Below are 21,670 nucleotides of genomic sequence, written 5' to 3' on the forward strand. Positions count from 1 at the left end.
ACATAATTCCAGGAAAACTAACTTTACCTGCAAATGCATTCCCTGTCAGAGAATCCAAACCTGAAATTAAAAAGTAAAAAACAAAATAAAACCTTTAGCATTACTTTGAATTGTAACAAATAATTAACTTTATCACTGGATAATTATCTAGGCATCCAGAAAAAATGAAGCATCCCCTTTTTGTTTTCAATTTTAGAGAAACACAAGAATTTAATATCCAGTCAGGGAGGTCATGGCCGTAATGATTTACTGTGGTCAGAACTTTACCAAATGTTTCTAGTAGAGTAGAACTACAGTGTTCCCTCGATTTTCGCGGGTTCGAACTTCGCGAAACGTCTATACCACGGTTTTTCAAAAATATTAATTAAAAAATACTTCGCAGTTTTTTCCCCTATACCACGTTTTTCCCCGCCCAATGACATCATATGTCATTACCAAACTTTCGTCTGCCTTTAAAAAACATTTTTTTAAATAAACTTTAATAAATAAACATGGATAGTAATCACCTAAATGGTTGCTAAGGGAATGGGAAATTGTAATTTAGGGTTTTAAAGTGTTAAGGGAAGGCTTGGGATACTGTTCATAGTCAAAAATAGTGTACGTATTTACTTCTGTATCTCTACTTCGCAGAAATTCGACTTTTGTGGGCAGTCTCGGAACGCATCCCCCGCGAAAATCTGTAGTTCATTACTCTATCCTGCTTAGTTCACTCATGCCATGTGGGTTCTGCTATTTTTAAATTTGGATTAATTATTATTTGGCATATTGTACAATTTAAACAGTAATTCTCATTTTTAAAAATTCTTGTAGAGATATTAAATCTCATTCTTGAGGGTACATAAGAACAAAATTGAATTAAAAGGTGGAGGAAGGAGACCATTGAGCAAGGAATAACATTAAAGAAGGATATGGCTGAAGGATCTTGTTAGTACTATATACATACAGTAGCTGGTTGGGTTTGCAATATATAAAACAAATCAACAATGCATGCTTAAATGTATTGAAACACTATTGCTTTAAGAGTTAGTGTTATGGATTGCCATAAGAGGGAGCCAGAAGCTTGATTCTCTCTCTCTGCTATTTCTGTTATTCTCTGTGACTCTAAGAACTGCATGTTCAAATGATAGTTTATGCATTTATAAGCTGGACAAGTAAGACTTATAGTTTTGTAAATGTATGACTGATTTAACTGTGTACAACTAGGACTGCTCTTGACCAAGATATTTGCCAAAGTAAATAATATTTTATACACTTAATGTATCTGGATTGTATTACTTATCCATTACTCGTATCTCTGGGCTATCACCTGAATATCTGCTAGAACTCAATGTTTCCTCTTTGTATGCGTAGCTTTGACAACTCAGAGATCATTCCTCATACTCCATAACAGATCTGACCTCCCTTATTTATTTATTTATTTATTTATTTATTTATTTATTTATTTATTTATTTATTTATTATTTGGATTTGTATGCCACCCCTCTCCGAAGACTCGGGGCGGCTCACAACAAGTGAAACAATCATAATAATCCAAATAATTAAAATATTTAAAGATTTAAGAAAAACCCCATATACTAACAAACATACACACAAGCATACCATGTATAAATTAAACGTGCCCAGGGGAGATGTTTAATTTCCCCATGCCTGACGGCAAAGGTGGGTCTTAAGGAGTTTACGGAAGGCAGGAAGAGTAGGGGCAGTTCTAATCTCCGGGGGGAGTTGGTTCCAGAGAGCCGGTGCCGCCACAGAGAAGGCTCTTCCCCTGGGACCCGCCAACCGACATTGTTTAGTTGACGGGACCCGGAGAAGGCCCACTCTGTGGGACCTAATCGGTCACTGGGATTCGTGCGGCAGGAGGCGGTCTCGGAGATATTCTGGTCCGATGCCATGAAGGGCTTTAAAGGTCATAACCAACACTTTGAATTGTGACCGGAAATTGATCGGCAGCCAATGCAGACTGCGGAGTGATGGTGAAACATGTGCCTACCTAGGTAGGCCCATGACTGCTCTCGCAGCTGCATTTACACGCAGCTGGTGTAAAGCTGAAGGTTTTGGTTATGTAAGTCATGATGTCAGTAGGTGGTCTAATAGGGAGTTGTTTAAGAGGGATGGTTTGCATCCATCATACAGAGGTACCCAGGTGCTCGTTGAGGAATTCAGAACTTTTTTGGACAGGCATTTAAACTAAGTAAAGGGGACAGAGATGTACCAGATGTGGAGGATTTCTGTCCCCGACCACTGAGGATAAATCAGTTTCTGGAAGCTTATGAAAAGGGAGCTGTAAATAAAATAGATGTAGTTGTTGATGATAAGGGGCAAACTAATAATGAAAATAATGTTCTTCGGGTAATGTACACGAATGCTCGGAGCTTGAGCAACAAGCTCTGTGAGTTAATGGCCATAATATCTAGAGATAATTTGGATCTGGTTGCCATAACTGAGACATGGTTTAAGGATTCTAATGAATAGGAAATATCCATACCAGGATATACACTGTATAGGAAGGATAGAATAGAGAGAAGGGGAGGTGGAGTAGCCATTTATGTTAAAGAAAGTCTAAAAACAACACTAATTCAAAATACATGTAAAGATCTGGAGACCCTCTGGATTTGCATACAAAATAAAGACGGTTCTGTCATTAGAATTGGGGTGATCTATAGGCCTCCAGGGCAATCTGAGGAACATGACAACAAGATGGTGGATGAGATTACCCTAATGGCAGTAAAGGGAGATAGTGTGGTTATGGGTGATTTCAACATGCCTGATGTGGACTGGAATATCCCCAGTGCCCTTACATGCAAAAGTAAGAATATAGTAGAGGCCTTTACAGGAGCAGCTCTGGCACAGCTAGTTAAGACACCAACTAGAGGGGAGAATATTCTAGATTTAGTTTTTACAAATGGGAATTGGGTTTCAGAGGTCAAGGTGGGAGAAAATTTAGGTTGCAGTGACCATCTATGTTTGTGGTTTGATGTAAAAACTGATTGTGAGCAATCCTATACTGCAACCAAAGTATTGAATTTCAGAAAAACAAATTTTAATGCAATGGGGGAATATTTAAATAATGAATTAAAGGGGAGGAATAAATTGGCAGGAGCGAGCACCCAGTGGAAAGTATTAAAAAAGACCATCTTAAAAGCCACAAGACTTTATGTAAAGCAAGTAACTAAAGGTAAAAGGAAGAAGAAACCGCTATGGTTTAGCAATGATGTAAGGGCTATAGTCAATGAAAAAAAGGCTGCCTATAGGAGGTATAAAGAGTCTGGACGTATAGCTGATAGAGAGGTGTATAAAATGAGACAGAAGGAGGCGAAACAGATAATATATGCTGCTAAAGCCTCAAAAGAGGAAGAAATAGCAAAATCTGTAAAGAAGGGGGATAAAACCTTCTTCAGATATATTACTGATAGGAAGAAGAAAAACTGCAGCATCACAAAGCTTAGTACCGTGAATAATACATGCATTGATGGGAATAAGGAGATCGCTGACCATTTCAATAGCTACTTCTGTTCAGTTTTCTCAAAAGACACCTTACAAAATAATACTATAGAGGGATATAGCATTGCTTCCAGCTGTACGGATTCAGCTCCAGTGATCTTAGAAGCCGATGTCTTAGAAGAACTTGAAAGATTAAAGATAAATAAGGCAATGGGTCCAGATGGCATCCACCCCAGAGTTCTTAAAGAACTCAGATCTGTCATTACTACCCCCCTGACTGATTTGTTTAACCAATCCCTGTTAACAGGAGATGTCACTGAGGATTGGAGAATGGCCAGTGTTGTGCCTATCCACAAGAAGGGCAGTAGAGAAGAAGCTGGTAACTACAGGCCAGTTAGCTTGACATCAGTTGTAGTTAAAATGATGGAGACTCTACTCAAAAAGAGGATAAATCAGCATCTAAAAAACAATAACTTATTGGACCCAAATCAGCATGGCTTTACTGAAGGCAAATCGTGTCAGACTAATCTCATTGAGTTCTTTGACTATATCACAAAGGTGTTGGATCAAGGTGGTGCCGTGGATATTGCCTATCTGGACTTCAGCAAAGCCTTTGATACGGTTCCACATAAAGAGCTGATAGATAAATTAGTGAAGATTGGACTTAATCCCTGGATAGTTCAGTGGATTTCAAGCTGGCTGAAGCATAGACATCAGAGAGTTATTGTTAATGGCGAGTATTCTGAGCAGAGACAGGTTACAAGCGGTGTGCCACAAGGGTCTGTTCTGGGTCCTATTCTTTTTAATATGTTTGTGAGTGACATAGGGGAATGTTTGGTAGGGAAGGTTTGCCTATTTGCCGATGACTCTAAAGTGTGCAATAGGGTTGATATTCCTGGAGGGGTCTGTAATATGGTAAATGATTTAGCGTTACTAGATAAATGGTCAAAGCAATGGAAACTGCAGTTTAATGTTTCCAAATGTAAAATAATGCACTTGGGGAAAAGGAATCCTCAATCTGAGTATTGCATTGGCAGTTCTGTGTTAGCAAAAACTTCAGAAGAGATGGGTGAGCAGTGTGGTCAGGCGGTAGGAAAGGCAAGTAGGATGCTTGGCTGCATAGCAAGAGGTATAACAAGCAGGAAGAGGGAGATTGTGATCCCCTTATATAGAGCGCTGGTGAGACCACATTTGGAGTACTGTGTTCAGTTCTGGAGACCTCACCTACAAAAAGATATTGACAAAATTGAACGGGTCCAAAGACGGGCTACAAGAATGGTGGAAGGTCTTAAGTATAAAACGTATCAGGAAAGACTTAATGAACTCAATCTGTATAGTCTGGAAGACAGAAGGAAAAGGGGGGACATGATCGAAACATTTAAATATGTTAACGGGTTAAATAGGGTTCAGGAGGGAAGTGTTTTTAATAGGAAAGTGAACACAAGAACCAGGGGACACAATCTGAAGTTAGTTGGGGGAAAGATCAAAGGCAACATGAGAAAATATTATTTTACTGAAAGAGTAGTAGATCCTTGGAACAAACTTCCAGCAGACGTGGTTGGTAAATCCACAGTAACCGAATTTAAACATGCCTGGGATAAACATATATCCATTGTAAGATAAAATACAGGAAATAGTATAAGGGCAGACTAGATGGACCATGAGGTCTTTTTCTGCCGTCAGTCTTCTATGTTTCTATGTTTCTATTCTGCACGATCTGAAGTTTCCGAACACTTTTCAAAGGTAGCCCCATGTAGAGAGCATTACAGTAGTCGAACCTCGAGGTGATGAGGGCATGAGTGACTGTGAGCAATGAGTCCCGGTCCAGATAGGGCCGCAACTGGTGCACCAGGCGAACCTGGGCAAACGCCCCCCTCGCCACAGCTGAGAGATGGTTTTCTAATGTGAGCTGTGGATCGAGGAGGACGTCCAAGTTGCGGACCCTCTCTGAGGGGGTCAATAATTCCCCCCCCTAGGGTAATGGACGGACAGATGGGATTGTCCTTGGGAGGCAGAACCCACAGCCACTCCGTCTTATCCGGGTTGAGTTTGAGTCTGTTGACACCCATCCAGGCCCCAACAGCCTCCAGGCACCGGCACATCACTTCCACCGCTTTGTTGACTGGGCATGGGGTGGAGATGTAAAGCTGGGTATCATCGGCATATTGATGATACCTCACCCCATGTCCTTGGATGATCTCACCCAGCGGTTTCATGTAGATGTTGAATAGCAAGGGGGAGAGGACCGACCCCTGAGGCACCCCACAAGGGAGAGACCTCCGAGCCGACCTCTGACCCCCCACTAACACTGACTGCGACCGGCCAGAGAGGTAGGAGGAGAACCACTGGAGAACAGTGCCTCCCACCCCCAACCCCTCCAACCGGTGCAGAAGGATACCATGGTCGATGGTATCGAAAGCCGCTGAGAGATCGAGGAGCACCAGGACAGAGGATAAACCCCTGTCCCGGGCCCGCCAGAGATCATCCATCAACGCGACCAAAGCGGTTTCCGTGCTGTAACCGGGCCTGAAACCCGACTGTCGGGGACCTAGGTAATCGGCTTCTTCCAAGGACCGCTGGAGTGCCACCACCTTCTCGACAACCTTCCCCATAAAGGGAAGGTTGGAGACTGGACGATAGTTATTAAGTATGGCTGGGTCCAGGGAAGGCTTCTTGAGGAGGGGGCGCATGAGCGCTTCTTTATAGAGTGCTGGAAAAACTCCCCTCCCCAAGGAAGCGTTGGTAATCTCCTGGGCCCAGCTCCGTGTCACCTCCCTGCTGGCCGAGACCAACCAGGAGGGACACGGATCCAGTAGACAGGTGGCGGAACTCACAGCTCCAATGGCCTTGTCCACTTCATCAGGTATTATATTATTTGGAGGACTCTGAATAGATTGAGAGTTGGCGCGCAGAAATATAAAACCTATATGTTCAAGCAGAGGCCCTTGGCAGATAACAACATCCTATGTGAATGTGAAGAGACACAGAGTCTGGCCCATCTGCTTGGTATGTTGGCTATAGAAACATGTACTGATAATGATTTATTTTTGGCCAACGACAAATCCAAGAAGGTAGCTTCATTCTGGCAGTTCACAGTAAAGTTTGATCTACACAGGGGGAATCTCATGTCTTTCCCAGTCAAAAGGTCCCCCCAAAATAAACATTAATGAGCATCCTTAGCTTCACAGGGCTGGGAAGTTTACCTTTCTGATCAGAGTTGACAACCATGACTTGATATTCTAGGCATTTATTTAATAGGTTTGGGCAGTAAAGAAGAAAGATAAGCTAAAGCAATGATTAAAGTTCTCTGAAATCAATTAGGAGCGATAAGCAAGTGCACCAGGGTCTCCTCCTGCACCAAGGACAGGCAGGTTTGCTTTAATTATATTCGCAGGTATAAGTATGCAATCTAAACTGAGTTCCAAAGTCCAACCCCTGCAGGTACCTGATGTCAGCCCTTCAATGCAGTCTAGATAAGAAGCAGAAACCATGAAATTCTGTCTTGATTGTAACATTCATACATGCTGATTGGTTACCATGCCACAGTATGATAATGCATTTTTAGGAGATCAAAATGATCCCTGCATTTTTGACAGAGTGAGCATTTTCCGCACTTGTAACCCATCAGACATCTAGTGATTGAAAAAACGCAGCTAGTTTCCATTTGGTGCCAGGAAGGTTCCTGATCTTATTATGGATAGTGCTGTTTACTAGATAATCCAGCAGCCATAACAATTTGAAGGAAGTCCAATGCAGAGAAAAGATGGAGACATTCTTTTTGTGCCAGAACATTGTGGGGTAATTTTAAAATATGTACAGCTCACCACTGATAATGCCATTTAGAATAATAGCTAATTTTGCATAATTCTGTTTCAGACATCTGTGGGAAATCACTTAATCTTTTTTTTTCTTTTTACTTCTGATTAAGGAGATATTTTTTCTTCTATACTTTTGTTATGGAAATGACAGATGTTCCAAATCGCTAACAACCATCTTTATTTCTTCGTTTGCCCATGTGGAAATTTAAATTTAACTATGTAGATGTTTAAAAGTACTAATAGACATGTTAGGCATAAATGATTAGAATAATTTAAAACAATCAGGCAGTTATGTAACCCTTTCTGACAAAACAATGAAACATCTGAACTGAAGTGTCTTACTGCCTATGTGTCCCCAATTAATTATACAACTGAATTAGGTATGAGTAAGAGTTCAAAATATTTCTAGTTTCAAAATTCATGGTAGATTATTAATGTAAACAACAAGAATTTTAATCATTTTAATAATAACAACTACCACTTCTGCACTCTAGGTAATGGAATATTTAATATGATACAAACTTTGAATCTTCTACAAGTTAATTAAAAATATATAAGAGCATAAACACCAGGGCTGGGTACTCCTTACCTTCCCCACCAGTTTGCATCGTAACGGAAGTGCCTGTTTTATGCATGTGGGCTTGCTTTGCTTGTGCATGTGAAATGACCCTCTGCACATGCACAGTACTAAAAAAAAGCTTCTGCACATGCGCAGAAGATAAAAACAAGAGAGAGTGTGGCAGGCCTGGGTTGTTGCTGGTTCCAGCGACCCAGGCCACCAAGTTACTAACGGTTCTATAGAACTGGTTCGAACTGGGAGGAACCCTCCTCTGATAAACTCTATTGTAGTAGGATGTTCATGACCAAACAGGATGTATTTAAATTCATACTACAAAAACAGAAAATCGTGGGAGTCTTAACTATGCATCAATAACATTCTCAATATTATAAAAGTCGAACCACACAATATTACTTTATTGAAAAACATCTACATTTGCAAGTTGTATATAGAAAATCATTCTACCATGAACATCCTGTATAGAGAATTAACCCTTTGATTTCAGGCATTATAGTGATTGTAAAATAATGCACTTGGGGAAAAGGAATCCTCAATCTGAGTATTGCATTGGCAGTTCTGTGTTAGCAAAAACTTCAGAAGAGAAGGATTTAGGGGTAGTGATTTCTGACAGTCTCAAAATGGGTGAGCAGTGTGGTCGGAAGGTAGGAAAAGCAAGTAGGATGCTTGGCTGCATAGCTAGAGGTATAACAATCAGGAAGAGCGAGATTGTGATCCCCTTATATAGAGCGCTGGTGAGACCACATTTGGAATTCTGTGTTCAGTTCTGGAGACCTCACCTACAAAAAGATATTGACAAAATTGAACGGGTCCAAACATAGTCCCCTGTAAGCTGCGCAGCGCGCTATAGCGCAGGCAAATTTTAACGACAGCCCAGAGTTTTCCAAGCTGGCGCGGAGCGGGTTTCTCCCCGACAGACAGCTGATCCGCCCCTCCCAAGCTGTTGGTGGGAGAGAAAACCCCGGCTTCCTGGGTTCTGCAGTCAGCCGTGCCCATCTCCTCCCACGCCCTTCCGCTTCCCCTCGGCGTCGGAGGAGGCGTTGGCTTCCTCCCCAGCCGCCGTGCTGGGAGCTGCCCCCTGGAGTCGGGGGCGACAGGCCCGGAATCAGCCTACACCGCCTCCTCCCCCGCGCCGTGCAGGCCAGCAAAGCGTCAAGGCTTCTGAGGTGAGCTGCGTGGCGGCAGCGGGAGGCAGAGCCAAGGGGAGGGCATGCCGGTCAGCAAAGCTGGCTGCCCACCAGCCTGATGCCCGTCCATGTGTGTATGGGGGGGCGAATCCACCAGCCATGCCGCCAGCCTGATATCCGTCCGTGCGGGGGAGAAGAATCCGCCAGCCACACCACCAGCCTGATATCCGTCCGTGCGGGGGGGACGAATCTGCCAGCCATGCCGCCAGCCCGATGTCTGTCCATGCGGGGGGGCTCTCTTTCTTTCTCTCCCTCCTTCATTCCCTCTTTCTCATCGAGCTGGCGGTGTGGCCGATAGATTAACCCCCCCCCGCACGGACGGACATCAGACTGCAGGCATGGCCGGCGGATTCGCCCCAACCCCACATGGACGGACATTCCGGGAAAGCAGCGCGCTTTTCAAATTCGCTGCTTTCCTGGGGGGGGGGCAAGAAGGTGGCCACCTCCCCCCCTGCCCAGGAAAGAGGTGCAGGAAAAGCGCGCCCTGATGTAGCCAAAGCACAAGCTTTGCTTCCTCTCCCGCCGCCGCGCTGGGGGCTGCCCGCCGGTGGGTCCCCTCTGCCACCCAATCCCAGTAAAAGACTTCCTTGGGCACGCTTTCAAACGCGTCATTTACCCGGGCAGCCGGCTTCGCCTTCTCCTCCCCTGCTGCCACGCTGGGGCTGCCTCCTGCCCCCGGGGGCGACAGGCCCGGCCTCGGCCCACTCTGCCCCAGTGTGCCTGAAGCACAAGCTTCGCTTTGTCTACTGCCACCGCGTCATGCAGGCCAGCAAAGTGTCAAGGCTTCTGAGGTGACCTGCGCAGCGGCGGTGGGAGGCAGAGCCAAGGGGAAGACATGCCAGTCAGCAAAGCTGGCTGCCCGCCAGCCCGATGTCCATCCGTGTGTGTGTGGGGGGCGAATCCGCCAGCCTGATGTCCGTCCATGCGGGGGGCCCCCGAATCCGCCAGCCACGCCGCTAGCCTGATGTCTGTCTGTGCGGGGGGGAGGAATCCGCCAGCCACACCGCCAGCCTGATGTCCGTCCATGAGGGGGGGGGACGAATCCACCAGCCACACCGCTAGCCTGATGTCCGTCTGTGCGGAGGGGATGAATCCGCCAGCCATACCGCCAGCCTGATGTCCGTCCATGCGGGGGGGGGGGGGGAAATCCGCCAGCCACGCCGCTAGCCTGATGTCCGTCTGTGCGGGGGGAATGAATCCGCAAGCCACACCGCCAGCCTGATGTCTGTCTGTGCGGGGGGGGGCCCCTCTCTTTCTTTCTCTCCCTCCTTCATTCCCTCTTTCTCATCGAGCTGGCGGTGTGGCCGATGGATTCGCCCCCCCCGCATGGACAGACATTCCGGGAAAGCAGCGCGCTTTTCAAATTTGCTGCTTTCCTGGGCGGGGGGGGGGGAGAAGGTGGCCGCCTCCCCCCCTGCCCAGGAAAGAGGTGCAGGAAAAGCGCGCCCTGGTGTAGCCGAAGCACAAGCTTTGCTTCCTCTCCCGCCGCTGCGCTGGGGGCTGCCCGCCGGTGGATCCCCTCCGCCACCCAATCCCAGTAAAAGACTTCCCTGGGCGCGCTTTCAAATGCGTCATTTACCCGAGCAGCCGGCTTCGCCTTCTCCTCCCCCGCTGCCACGCTGGGGCTGCCTCCTGCCCCCGGGAGTGACAGGCCCGGCCTCGGCCCACTCTGCCCCAGTGTGCCCGAAGCACAAGCTTCGCTTTGTTTCCCGCCGCCGCGCCAGGGGCTTCCCCGCCACCACCGGGTCCCCTCTGCCACTCAATCCCAGTACAAGATGGTGGCAGCCCACATCAAGACGTAGCCGGCCACCGTTAAACAGGTAGGAAGAGGGTGGAGAGAGAAAGAGGGGGGAAGGAGGGAGAGGGAAAGACATAGAGGGAAGGAGGGAGGGAGAAAGAGCAAAAAAGGAAGGAAGGAAGAGAGAAAGGAAGAGGGATGGAGAGAGAGAGGGAAAGAAAGATGAAGGAAGGGAGACAGAGAGAAAGGGGGAGGGAGAGATAGAAAGGAGGGAGAGGGGGATAGTAGGATAGGGGGAGGGAAAAGGAAGGGCTTGGAGAAAGGCAGGGGGAGAGAAAGAGAGAAAGGAAAGAGGGAGGAAGAGATAGAAAGGAAAGAGGGAGGGAGAGATAGAAAGGAAAGAGAGAGAAAGGAAAGAAGGAGGGAGAGATAGAAAGAAAAGAGGGAGGGAGGAAAGAGGCAGGGAGAGATACAAAGGAAAGAGGGAGGGTGGAAAGAGGGAGGGAGAGATAGAAAGGAAAGAGGGAGGGAGGAAAGGGAGAGAGAGATAGAAAGGAAAGAGGGAGGGAGGAAAGGGAGGGAGATATAGAAGGGAAAGGGAGGGAGGAAAGGGAGGGAGAGATAGAAAGGAAAGAGGGATGGAGGAAAGGGAGGGAGATATAGAAGGGAAAGAGGGAGGGAGGAAAGGGAGGGAGAGATAGAAAGGAAAGAGGGATGGAGGAAAGGGAGGGAGGGAGACATAGAAAGGAAAGAGGGAGGGAGGAAAGAGGGAGGGAGACATAGAAAGGATAGAGTTATGGATGCAAGAACTCGCTCATGTGTGATAGCGCACACCACACTTACTTTATTTGGTTTTTATTTATTTATTTATTTATTTATTTATTTATTTATTTATTTATTTATTTATTTATTTATTTATTTATTTATTTATTTATTTATTTACTCATTCATTTATTTATTTATTTATTCTTATATGCCGCCCAGTCCGAAAGGGACTGCCGCTCAGACACTATACTTTTCCACCCACCCCGAAAAAAAATTAGAGGGAACACTGGGTCCAAAGACGGGCTACAAGAATGGTGGAAGGTCTTAAGTATAAAACGTATCAGGAAAGACTCAATGAACTCAATCTGTATAGTCTGGAGGACAGAAGGAAAAGGGGGGACATGATCGAAACATTTAAATATGTTAAAGGGTTAAATAAGGTTCAGGAGGGAAGTGTTTTTAATAGGAAAGTGAACACAAGAATAAGGGGACACAATCTGAAGTTAGTTGGGGGAAAGATCAAAGGCAACATGAGAAAATATTATTTTACTGAAAGAGTAGTAGATTCTTGGAACAAACTTCCAGCAAACGTGGTTGGTAAATCCACAGTAACTGAATTTAAACATGCCTGGGATAAACATATATCCATTGTAAGATAAAATACAGGAAATAGTATAAGGGCAGACTAGATGGACCATGAGGTCTTTTTCTGCCATCAGTCTTCTATGTTTCTATGTTTCTATAAAGTGCATGAGAGAAATGGTAGGGGAAACACACACACAGAGAAATACAAATCATGATTTGATTTTGTTTTGGATGTTATCTGAATGGATTGGGAAGGGACCAGAAAACCTGTCCACAGTTTAAGTACATTCATTGTGGATTTTGTAAGGAAAACCCACAAACCCTCTGCCTAAATCTACTTACAGGACCGCACCAGTTGTGGCCTATTTGGACAGGGAGTCACTTCTCACAGTCACTCATGCCTTTATCACCTTGGTAGCTTCGATTACTGCAATGCTCTGTGCATGGAGCTGCCTTTGAAGAGTGTTTGGAGACTGCAAATTGTGCAAAATGCAGCTGCGCGAGTTATTGTGGAGCTCCCAAAATCTGCCCACATTTCAACATCACTCCGAGAGCTGCATTGGTTGCCAATTGGTCTCCAGGCACAATTCAAAATTCTGGTTATGACCTACAAAGACCTACTTGGCTTAGGACCAGATTACCCATAGGACCATCTTCTGCCTCATGCATCCCAGCAGCCGGTTAAGTCCCACAGAGTCAGCCTTCTCCATGTCCCATCGACCAGACAATGTCATCTGGCAGGGCCTTGGGAAAGAGCCTTCTCTGTGGTGGTCCCAGCCCTCTGGAATGAACTCCCTCCAGAGATATGTACTGCCCCCTCCCTCCTGGTAAAGCTCTGAAGACCTACCTCTGCTGGCGGACATGGGGGCTGTGAGCAATGACATTGTCTCTGGCTGATGTTGTGATTGACTGAATGTGGATGACTGTGCATGGTTTTTTTAAAAGAATTTTACTAATTTTGTATATTTCACCCGCAGGTCACTACAGGTTTAGGGAAACTGGTTTGGAAAAGGTCATTTCATATTGTGTCCCATATGTATGTAGTAATCAAAGCTAGGAACATTTAAGAGGGCCTTCTCTCTACTCGAGTTGCAGTAGAAAAATTTATACTTCTTCACTTTTAGTCATTAAAAAAAACAGATGTTGGAAAAAATTCACTCTTTACTATTTTCTAGATGCTAGTAAACGAACCAAAGAAAACAGGGGAAGGGGGAAAGATGGAAAATGTTTTCAAAATGCTGAGGGACAGTGGAAATGCTGCATCTTCCACTTTATTTTTATTCTACTACATCAATGCTTTCAGAACCAGTAATATCAGAGAAATGGAGAATCAACAGTATAGTTGTAGCACTCAGGATGTCAAAATACTGTCAATTTGGTCAAATGTTAAATTATGCCTTGAGAGACCAATTTGTTGCTTGTTTGTACAGTAATCAGATGTGGATAAAATTACTAGCTTTTCAGCGCTAACAATCACAAAGGCAGCTGTCAACTTGCACCCTGGGTATTTTTACTTTTCATTTGCGAACTGTTCTCAGAAAGGCTTTTTTGAAGGTCAGAGTATAAATGTTCTAAACAACAAGTGAACAGGAGTTTTTTAGCAAGCAAAAGGGCAAATCCTGGAAAAGTCAGTCATATACATAAATGGTGTTTTCTACTACTCACAATGAGAAGTACTTGAATAGCTAACCAATTTATTTGCAAACTCTGAAGGAGAAAACCGTGCAACAGTGATCTAATACTCTTCTTACTTTACTTTACTGCAATTTATTATTTATTAAATTTACAGGACAACCATCTCACTGAGGTGATTGTGGGCGCCTACGATAACTTCGCACTGAAACGCATATTTGGTGTGTGCAGTTCAGAACAGTCTCCCAGAGATAATGTCTTACAAATGCTATCTGGAGTTCGGTAGGACTTTGATGTTGATTGATGAGGCTGCCACTAAAAGGTTAACAGTATTGCCTGTTGTCCCCATTCTTAAGATATGCTATCGTTAAATTTCATGTTATAAAATTATAGTCTACAATATACAGATATAAAATATGGTGCCATTTAAGAAAAGAAGTTGTCTTATTCTTGCACCTGGAAATTCTGGCAAGCTAATTGAAAAATAACTATTACCTTAGGCTTTCTCTTTATTTATGTTTTGTTGCATAGATATTTCAAGTAAATGCTGTTGGAGGGAAAAAAAAATCATTTCCTAGTACTGTGGTACCTGGTCTTACAAACTTAATTCGTTCCGTGATGAGGCTCGTAAGTAGAAAAGTTCATAAGATGAAATAATGTTTCCCATAGTAATCAATGTAAAAGCGAATAATGCCTGCAAATCCATTAGGAAAATCATAAACTTTAGAAGGGAGGTGAACAGAGGGTGGGGAGGAGCAACAAAAGGGGGTGGGTGGAGGAAGCAAGGCTAGCGGGGTGCTTGGAAAGGCAGCGAAAGGGCGCATGGGACGGAAGAAAGGCACACTCTTTCATTGCTTCTCCAAGCACTCAGTTCACCTTGCTTCCTTTACACAAACTCTTTCGCTGTCTCTCCAAGCCACTCCTCTCTTTTCTTCCTTCAAACACACCCTTTCAGTGCCTCTCCAAGCACTCTGTTCGCCTTGCTTCCTTTACACAAACTCTTTCGCTGTCTCTCCAAGCCGCCCCGCCCTTTTCTTTCTTCAACCACACCCCTTCAGTGCCTCTCCAAGCACTCAGTTCACCTTGCTTCCTTTACACAAACTCTTTCGCTGTCTCTCCAAACCGCCCCTCCCTTTTCTTTCTTCAACCACACCCTTTCAGTGCCTCTCCAAGCACTCTGTTCGCCTTGCTTCCTTCACACAAACCCTGGCAACAGAAGTTCTGAGGTGGGGTTTCTCAGTGAGGGGAGCCTCAAGGGAATCCCAGCAGCACAAGAACAGGCGCTTTAGCTGGCAACGGAAGTCGGGAGACAGGGCATCCCAGCGGTGGCTGCTTCATAAGGTGAAAATAGTTTGGAAGAAGAGGCAAAAAAATCTTAAACACCGAGTTTGTATCTCAAAAAGTTTGTTAGAAGAGGTGTTCATAAAATGAGGTACCACTGTAATATGTAAGAGTGAACTCTTTACTCAAACATGTAAAAGGTTGATAAAAACAAACCATGAAAGGACTGGCTGCATGACTAAAAGTTTCTACTGGGTAGACAAGCTACTTATTATTGTATCAGGAACTAATGGAAACTATGGCATGAATATAATGAAAGAATTGTAAGGCCACATGAGTTATTATGCCTGCAAGCTTTAGAGTTTGGAAAGAGTAGAAATGTGAATTACTGGACTCTTCCTCTTTCTAAAATAGTTTTCTGTGAGTACTAGAAAATTATCTCTCATTTATAGAATAGTCCCTTGTTAAATGGGTATGTCAAGTCATGATCGGGCTGTGAAATCTCTCTTTGAAGATTGAAAAAGCTAAAAAAATCCTAGTTTTGTAAACAGGTACCTATCAAAACAGATATTATACATCTGAAGGTTATCTGGTGTTTCGCCAGGCTCTCTGATAGGAGGCTCCTGAAAATTCAAGGGTACAAATTTCAGACACACACACGTTTGAAAATTCAAAACAATGTTCTTTATCACAAAATTCAAAATAAACAAAGCACTCTTTTTGTATTGCAAAGAGCACTCTTCCCAAAACAACCGGGTAGTCTGTACAGTTTCCCTTAAGCAGTCATTAAGTACTTAGCTAGCAGCTGTGAAGAAACTTCACATCCCTTCTTCTTCCAACGAAGTGAGACACACACACATGTTGCTCTGCTTTGGTTTCAAAGCTGTGAAAAACAACAAAGTCCAGCAACAGAAGATTCCTGACGAACTCCAATCAGATATTCTTCCACAACTGCCAAATCCACATGCTGCTATTTATAGCAGCAGCCCTAATTACTGGAGCCCCACCCAAACACAGGTGGCCTCCCTTATTTCCTGTAATATGTTCTTACTTGGTCTCTTCTACGCATAATTCTGCGCTTGCGTGGGTCATATATTTGACAAAAGCCCAATTAATATAATTCATTTGTTCATTTTATATAAAGTTCTATGTTTAAGTCAAGTGTACAGCAGTGGCCTTCAAATGATCAGAATGAGCGGATTTTTTAAAAAATTGAAAATCAGACAATTAAGCCAGAGAGAGAATAAACAACAATGCAGTTGAAGCACTTAAGGACTTAAGATAATGGGTAATAAAAATGAGTGTCAAGATAAAGTAGCATCAGTTTATTTTTAACCCTGCTGTTCTGTTTAAAAAAAGTTAAAAATCTTCTGTTCGCGGGTCACCCTGACCCGGACCGAAAACTCTTCATTTGCAGTGCTTAGGTTTGGTCAATTTGAATACTTTTTTCACTTGGAAAGTAGTCTGAACATTTCTGCACACAATGATATGAAAATTGAACTGAAGAAATTAATCCTTATTGGTTTATTTTGCACATAAATATGCCTCCCCCCGTTTTTGTGAATTCTTTTTAGGTTTATTGATAATTATGCCTGCAAAATGCATTCTATTTTACTAAAGTTGGTGTGGGATTGGTAGCTTGAACATTTCTGAACATAATGATATGAAAATTGAACTGGAAAAATTGATGCATATTGGTTTATTTTGCACATAAAGTATGCCTCAATTATTTCAATTTATATAAAAATTATGCTGTTAATTTCAAACTTACATACTTTTTTTTAGTAAAATTGATTTCTTTCATAAATTAGTTATCTGGCTACAATGTGGTTGATTTTCAAAAGGATATTCCAAATATTTCTAGCCAAATATGTATAAAAAGTGACAATAATGGCACACAGCAAGGCCGAGGGGGGCGGTGGCCCTTTTGTGGCAAAAATAAACCAATAAGAACCATTTTTTCCAGTTCATTTATATTTTTCTTATATTAAGAAATGTTCAATTTAGTATATCAAATCTTTTGGGGGGAAATTCCTTAGGGATTTGTAGCCTTAAAAAATAGAAATTGACACGAAATTCAGAAAGGATGGGGGGAGGGGCTTCTTGATCAAAATAAAAATATAAGTCTAAATTTTTCCAGTTCAATTTTCATATCATTATGTTCATAAATGTTCAAACTAGTTTTCCAGTTGAAAAAGTTTTCAAAAAGATCAAATTCAAGTACCTAAAAAAATTATTTTTGGTCCGGTCACATACGAACAGAAACAGACTCGAAGTGATGATTTTTTTTGCCCAGAAAACAATTAGCCACCACCCCAAAAATATTTTTTGATGATCAGCATTGTTAAATTGAGTAAATGAATGCCTAAGATTTTAAAGAATATTTCGGATTTGGAGCATAAAAAAATAAAAAGTGAAAATGGTTGCAAGCAGCTGAGGGGGGGGAGGCCTTATTTCTGATGTTAAAAAACCAGTAAGAATCATTTTTTTCAGTTCCTTTATATTTTTCTTATATTCAGAAATGTTCAAGCTACCAATCCCACACCAACTCCAGTAAAATAGAATGCATTTTGCAAACAAAACTATTCATAAATTGAAAAAACTTTCACAAAAACGGGGGGGGGGGCGTGCATTATATCAGCAAAATAAACCAATAAGAATTACTTTTTTCATTTCAATTTTCATATCATTGTGTGCAGAAATGTTCAGACTACTTTCCAAGTGAAAAAAGCTTTCAAAAAGACCAAACATAAGCACTGCAAATGAAGAGTTTTCGGTCCGGGTCAGAGTGACCCGGGAATAGAAGATTTGTAACTTTTTTTGCCCAGCAAAAACTAAGCCCCCCATCCCCCCCAAAACAAATTCTCATAGAGAGAACCCCTGAAATGATGAGCAGTCATGAAATTTCAAGTTTCAGATATGCAGGGAAAAATTTTTACAGGGACTCAAAATTGGCTTCGGGTCACATACGACCCGAACAGAACAGCAGGGTTTTAAAGCATGCATAGTTAAAGTGAACACCTGCATGCATTTGTCTCTTGATACTATATCTAACTTGTTGGAATATGAGTGTGTCTGTGTGTAAAATTATTATTATTATTATTATTATTATTATTATTATTATTATTATTAATTGGATTTGTATGCCGCCTCTCTACGGAGACTCGGGGCGGCTAACAGCAATAATAAGACAGTGTACAGTAATAATCCAATACTAAAAATGATTAAAAACCCATTAATATAAAAAACCAAACATACATACAGACATACCATGCATAAAATTGTAAAGGCCTAGGGGGAAAGAGCATCTCAATTTCCCCATGCCTGGCGGCAGAGGTGGGTTTTAAGTAGCTTATGAAAGGCAAGGAGGGTGGGGGCAATTCTAATCTCTGGGGGGAGTTGGTTCCAGAGGGCTGGGGCCGCCACAGCGAAGGCTCTTCCCCTGGGTCCCGCCAAGCGGCATTGTTTAGTTGACGGGACCCGGAGAAGACCCACTCTGTGGGACCTAAATGGTCGCTGGGATTCGTGCAGCAGAAGGCGGTCCCTGAGATAATCTGGTCCGGTGCCATGGAGGGCTTTATAGGTCATAACCAACACTTTGAATTGTGACCGGAAACTGATCAGCAACCAATGCAGACTGCGGAGTGTTGGTGTAACATGGGCATATTTGGGAAAGCCCATGATTGCTCTCGCAGCTGCATTCTGCACGATCTGAAGTTTCCGAACACCATCATCCACCATCACTGAAATTCTCCAATGAATTCCTGAGTAGATTACTCAGCAGAGTGTGTGAAGCAAATTGAACACACCAAGCAGGCTATTTCCTCTTTTTCCTTTCACACACCTAAAAAGGATGTCACTTGATGCCATGAGGGGAAAGCCATGGAAATAATGTTCTTTTACCCCTTAAATAAAGATAAGTACAGCTTGGTGCAGTTCCTAGCTAGACTTCAATATACACAATTACTACAGTTAACCACAAAGGGAAATCTCGGCTGGGAGATTATAAAGCAAGTGTTTGCTTTGGGGATTCTGGCCGCCTCCCTTGAGAACCAGAAAAGAAGCAATCTATTTATTATTAAACAAATGCTTTGCATTTTATGAACGGTTTTTCAATTAAGAAAACATCAGGCTCAATATTGGCCAGCCCCGTTACAATTCATTTTTTGAAATATGAATGCAGAATGGCATTGTGGTCGGAGTGTCCATCGAGAACATGGAAATACGATTAAAGTCTACCTCAACTTTGGCTCAAACACTCAGAACAGGGTAGTTGTTTCAGAAATAAAACTGAAGGCCCATATTGAGCTCATGGAGGAAAGATGGGAGGAGGAAGAGGATGGAGGAGAAAGGAGGAGGACAAGAGGGATGGAGGAAGAGGATGATGGAGGGAGAACGATAGAAGAGGAAAGAGGAAGAGAAAGAGGATGGAGGAGGAGAAGGAAAATGGAGGAAGAGGAAGAAAGAAGAGAAGGATTGCTCTAGCATCTTTTTGCCAAGGGGCATTTTGGCATATTGCCTCTCAGCGACAGATTTCACCTTTTTTTTTTGTTCTTTCTATTGCTGTTCCCACAGCCAAAGTCCAGTCCAGCAGACAGACGGCCTTTACCTTGGCAGCCCTTGTCTTGGCAGTAGCAGGAGGAAGCAGGAGGGAGAAAATGTCAAAGATAAGCTGGGGTGATGGGATGCAGGATAGCATGGGTCTTGGAGTTCAGGGTGGCCAAAGGGCTGAGCCTGGGGTATAGTATAGGCAGTTGAGGGGAATTGGAGTAATAAGTATGGATGAATTGCTAAATGCTCCAATTTTGTTCACATGACCTGGGTAGGATATAATATAAAGCATGGGTTATAAGTTCATTTTTAGCATGTTTGTAACTTTGAATGGTTGCTGAACAAATGGTTGTATGCCAAGGACTACCTATAAGCCTTAAAGTAGGTTTGACATAATTTTTAAGAGAGGAGATTTATTTCTCTTGTCCATCTGACTAAGGTTGCCTTGAAGTCCATTCCTGTCCTGCTCATGCTTTTGGATGAATCCCAAAACTTGTTTACCTCATTTCACATAACGTTTTCTTAAATAGTCATTTCAAATAGCTGTTTCAGTTTTTCCTCATTAAAAAAAAATGTCATTTTTATATTACTTTCTGAAACATTAGACAAAAAATATATAAAGAAAATGCAATTTTGGAATAATCTTGAGCCTGAAGACAACTTCCTCCCCCTAACTTGTTAATCTCTCTTGTAATATCTAATTCATAGTTCTTCATATTTCTATAGCAACGTACCTTACATAAGCTGGGTTACTCAATAGAGTGGTGAGTTGAAAAGTATCAATTGTAGCAGCACTGATGCATAAACTTTCCAACTCCAATATCAATTTCTCACATGAATAGAACTGTCGAAAAGTATGGGAAGTGACATGCAGTAAAAACTGTTCTGAAATCATAAAGAAGGGATTTTTCAGCATTAAGCAAAATAACTCCTTCCAGAATATTGGAAACAAGCTTTGAAAATGTTGCTTACAGAAAGGCTTCTGCATTATTCATTAAAATAAACTTCCTGAAGATGCGGCCACAGCAGTTTTTGCTATCCAGATCCATCACAGTCAAAATGCCACAGAATAGTCAGGGGCAATGGCTGTAGCGGCTTGAGCTGAAACTCTGTGCCGCATTCCACCCAGTGACTCTAGATGGTATTGAGTCAGCTGGAAACAACTCATGGAAGGAAGATCTGGACTTCGCTCCATGATTCAGTGAATCAAGATAGAAAATGAGTCAGCTGGAGCTAATCAAAATCAGAAGTAAAGCTGTAATAATCCACTAGCTAGCAAAAGGAATAGGAGAAAAGGAAGCACATTTGTCCAGTCTGAGGACTGAGTTGTCACTGGTAGTCCTGGCAACAGAAGTGGAGCTTATCAACTTTAATAGACTCAGTACTGCAGGCTGAATGGATGAGGTCAACCCATTCCTGGATTCTAGCTCCACCCAAAACGGAGAACAACTCCTTCTAGAATGTGGAAACAAGCTTTGAAAACATGGCTTACAGAAATGCTTCTGCATTATTCATTAAAATAAACTTCCTGGAGAAGCAGCCACAGCATTTCTTGCTATCCAGACAATTCCGACACCAAATTCTAATCAGCAGTAAAACCACTCCTATTCATCACAATTCCACTTCATGCTCCTTAAAGCCATTTGCTACAGATAGGAGATCGGAAGTGTTTTTACATGCTAAGCAATTAACTACGTTATTTTAGTTACCATTCCCTTTAGCAATTCTGGAGCAATTTCATTTCTTTTTCAAGTTCAGTAAATATAAATAAAAGAATATGATAAGTCTATACAAAGCAGCTCTGCCATATTATCAGTGAAGTTACGTTGAATTTGTCATGTTCAGCTACAGACAAATATTAAAAGAAGGGTGTCACCTTTATAATGGGCAAGGAAAGAACAAGAGGAGCTAGCTGTACTTTGATTACCATCTCATGGAAATCAAGCCTGGTCTCCCCCACCCCAGTTATGCAAATTGGCAGAAACAAATGAACAAGGTTAATATGTGTTTCTGATCACTGATCATTTGCGAGCCCAGGGAGGCCAGGGAAAGAGGATTTGGGGTGCATGTCTGTGTGTGATTGAGTGCAGGGTGG

At 42.8% G+C, this 21,670-nt stretch overlaps 1 protein-coding gene across 2 annotated transcripts in view; it reads right to left on the minus strand.

The window, feature by feature from the left end:
- DLGAP2 (DLG associated protein 2) overlaps nt 1–20,454 on the minus strand; it is a 219,917-nt gene extending 199,463 nt beyond the window's left edge. For both annotated transcript variants that reach the window (XM_070732902.1, XM_070732901.1), the window contains exons 1-2: nt 20,310–20,454; nt 28–60 (exon numbers count right to left, since the gene is read on the minus strand). The gene's annotated coding sequence lies outside the window, so the exon portion shown is untranslated. The remainder of the gene's footprint in view (nt 1–27; nt 61–20,309) is intronic.
- Between the last annotated feature and the right edge of the window lie 1,216 nt (nt 20,455–21,670).

The sequence above is a fragment of the Erythrolamprus reginae genome, chromosome 1, assembly GCF_031021105.1.
Source record: "Erythrolamprus reginae isolate rEryReg1 chromosome 1, rEryReg1.hap1, whole genome shotgun sequence".
Taxonomy (NCBI): domain Eukaryota; kingdom Metazoa; phylum Chordata; class Lepidosauria; order Squamata; family Dipsadidae; genus Erythrolamprus; species Erythrolamprus reginae.